The 3,878-nt window shown below is 35.2% G+C and overlaps 1 pseudogene; it reads left to right on the top strand.

Moving 5' to 3' along the window:
- The first annotated feature begins 3,465 nt into the window (after positions 1–3,465).
- On the top strand, positions 3,466–3,642 carry LOC114236079 (U2 spliceosomal RNA; annotated as a pseudogene).
- Positions 3,643–3,878: the final 236 nt, after the last annotated feature.

Below are 3,878 nucleotides of genomic sequence, written 5' to 3'. Positions count from 1 at the left end.
TTTCTTCTTTGAGACTTTTTTTTCTCATTTACAAATTGTCCTCTAAAGTTCATGAAGTCCAGCTTAAATAATGTATGGGAACAAGCTTTTGTAAACTTTCAAGTGCTACAAGATGTTTTAATTGTTAGTGACTGTATACTTAATATAGGGACACATTTTCTATAATCTGTCCCCAACCTGGCTTTCTAAACTTCTGTTCAAATTTCTAGCTTCAAAACCTGGGCTCTTTCTTTTACTTGCATATTCATCTATTGCTGAACTGCCTGATCCATTCTACTTACCTAAAACCTGCCATGTTTATTCCCATAATCACATTTTTGCTGAAGCCGTTTCCTCCTGGGAGTATCTCTTGCTCCCAACTCCCTAATCCTTGCTCAACTTTCCCAACTCAGTTTACTGATCAACTTATATATCAAAGTATGTTCTAACTATGCAAACTCACACTAATCTCTCTCTCCCGGAAACTTATAGCCAATAACATATTGCATCGTAATATGCCTCATTGTTTTATTTTTCACATGTTTACATCTTATTTCACCGTTTTGTAAATTCCTTGAAGAACAGGTACCATCAAGGGTTACATTGCTTTGCAAAACTATAAAGACTTGTGACATTTACAGGTTCAAATCATGCTTAAAGAAGGAAGGAAGGAAGGAAGGAAGGAAGGGAGGAAGGAAGGGAGGAAGGAAGGGATGATGGAAGATAAAAGGAAAATTGGAAAGAAGAGTTCTTTTTCATGTACTGAGATTCCTAAATTCTTAATCCTTCATATAGTTGCTCTGGCAACCACGCAGTTTTAGATGCTGAACTAAAACATCTAAAGTTTTAGTAGTTGAAATATCTACATGCTGCCCTTCACAAATAACTGGAACAGCCTCCTGCTGTAAATATATTTACCTATTCTCTCCTTGGCTGAACTTGCTACCTCCTCCAGTTTGATATTTTAAGCTTCAGTTATACAGGGCTTAAATAAGGCTTATTTCTTCTACCTGTACTTCTCCTCTCCCTTGTTTTGAGAATGAGGAGGGGGAAGTCTAGTGATAGTTTCCTGGCAAAATTATTTGCGATGCCTGCTCTTGATCAATGCTGCTCTCAGACCAGGCTGGAACCCTGCATTTGAGGTACTGTCTGTCATCCAACCAGTCTCCTCATCAGACAGGTCATCCCTGGGACCAGGATATGAGCTCAACTGAATCTCACGCCCCCCTCTAGATCATATTCTAAGACCTTGTAATTTAACCAAACAGCACCAGGCCTATATCCAGGGCCTCCATGTGCCTTGTTCCTGGGTTTATCTTTCCACTCTCAGTGTGCATCCCCATAAAAGTGCCCAAAAAGTCATCTGTGAGCCATGTGGACAGAACTTGGACATAAAAGTTGAGACTCCCATATGTAGTATGTGAAGCATAAGTAGGTAGAAAGAGAATTGGCTAGGAGTCTATACAATAACGTTCCAGGTTCTGAGGGGTCCAAGAATACGAACTCAGATCTGGCTTCCAGGTCATAATAAGTGTATTTGAGTGACGGTAGCGGGTTAAGAACATACTTTATGTAGACTTTAGTATCTAGATTTTATACTTCATAAGTCTTTAAGCATATAGGAACCTCTGTTTCTACTCTATTCACAAGTCCCACAAATTAAGGACAAGCTTAAACTTGAGAATAAACTGTCTTTTTAAAGCACTCACACTCCTCACTTTTTCTTGTTAATTTAAAAATCAACATTAGTAATATATAATTTACCAACAATTAAATGTATCAGTTTAAAGTGTACAATTCAGTGAGTTTTGACAAATACACAGACTTGTGTAATCACCATGCCAATCAAGATATATCATATTTCCATAGCCTCCAAAATTTCATTCGTTCCCTTTTGTTGCCAATTGTCCCTCACTCATGATCGAGAAAACTGCTGATTTACTTTCTGTCACTATAGATGCATTTTGCCTGTTCAAGAATTTCATCTAAATTGAATCACATGGTATTTATTCTTTTGTATATAGCATGTCTCGTTCAGCATAATGCTTTTAAAATTTGTCCATGTTGTTCCATGTACAATAGCTCATTCCTTTTTGTTATTGATCTATATTCCATTGAATAAATATACCATAATCTGTAATCTATTCACCTGTTAATTTTCAGTGTTTGGCTATTATAAATAAAGTTGCCATGAACATTATTTTATAAGACCTTGTGTGGACAAATAAACGCCTCGTGGTGTAATTGGTGAGTTATATATTTAGCTTTATAAGAGATTGTTAAGTACTTTTCAAAGTGGTTCAACTATTTTATACTCCCAGAATAATGTGTAGGCGTTCAGTGATTCTAAATTTTGTCAAAACTTGGTATTGTCAGTCTTTTCAACTTTAGTAGGTATACAGTGGTAACATTGTGGTTTAAACTTGTATTTGCCTGAAGTCAAATGATGTTGAGCATCTCTTCATGTTTCTATTGGCCATTATTATATCTTTCTTTGTGAAATATTTGTTCATGTATTTTTCCTATTGTAAAAATTTGGGCTTTTTAAATTATTACTGAGTTGTGAGAGGTTTTTTTTAATATATATCCTGGATATAAGTCCCTTGCCCATGTGCTATATTTTCCCATTGTAAGGCTTGTCTTTGAATTTTCTTAGTGGTGTCTTTCAAAGAGCAGAAATTTAAAATTTTGATGAAGTCCAAATTATAATTTTTATGTTTCAGCTTTTTTGTGCCTTGTCTAAAAAAAATTTGCCTATCCCAAAATACAAATGTTTTTCTATGCATTTTTCCTATAAGTTTTATAGTTTTAGTATTTATATTTAAGTCTGCCCTTTCTGTCATTTCCAGAACTGCTTCTATTGATTGATTTTTCTCTTTATTATAGGTCACATATAGTCCCTGTTTTTTGTTTGTTTGTTTGTTTATTTCTTTGTTTTTTACTGGATGCTTGACATTGTAAATGTTACATTTTTGAATACTGAATTTTGTTGCTTTCTTTTAAAGAATGTTGAGTTTAGTTTAGGCAGGCAGTTAAATTATGTGAAATCCTCTTAAACCTATAAATTTTGTTAAGGTGTGTCTAGAATAGCTTTCAATCTATATCTATTTTATTCCTACTATTAAAATGTGAACTTTCTAAGTTCTCTCTAATCTGGCTGGTTAGAACTTGAGCATATCCTATTCTCTCTGGGAATTATTCAGCTTGTAGCCCCCCATTACACAATTTTTTTTTTCCCCATGACATTTGTACATTGCTCAGCCTTACCTTATCCAACAAGTGCATACTTAATATTCATCAACCTGTTCAAAAGAACTTTCATGCTGGTTTCTAGAGTTCTTAATCTGTGTAATTCCCTCCACTCTCTGGTACTCTGGATTAAACCTTATCCTCACAAAACCCTGATTGCTGTACCTTCAACTTAGCAAGACAGTTGTACTCTGCACCTGTTCCCATCTCTGCATTGTGTTCTAAAAATTGCCCCCAATTGCTTCTCAGCCTTTTGGCTAAGGTCAAGTGTAGTATCTGTTCTTATCAGTAAAAATTGTCCCCAAGCAGAAAGTCAAGGCAATTGTAGAGTTTACCTAGTTTGTTTCCCTTCCCGCATAGTTCTCTACTGCTTTTTACAGTTGTTTCATATATTTTTTGAGTTTTCTATCCTTTTATGCCAGGAGGGCAAGTCCCGGACTAGTGACTGTATCATGGTTGGAAACAAAAGTTACTTCACTTGGATTTTAATTTGTTCACATTTCTGATGTTACTTGTTGACTGGCAGTATCTATGACTTCTCTTTTGGAAATCTTTTCTGAAATTTCCTCCCCAGTCCTGCCAGAAAAAGAGGTTAAATAGGGTATACAATTACGTCCAAAAAAAAAAAAAAAAAAAACAATTAGGATACC

This window comes from Balaenoptera acutorostrata, chromosome 1, assembly GCF_949987535.1.
Source record: "Balaenoptera acutorostrata chromosome 1, mBalAcu1.1, whole genome shotgun sequence".
NCBI lineage: Eukaryota > Metazoa > Chordata > Mammalia > Artiodactyla > Balaenopteridae > Balaenoptera > Balaenoptera acutorostrata.
This window is presented reverse-complemented; position numbering and strand designations above follow the sequence as displayed.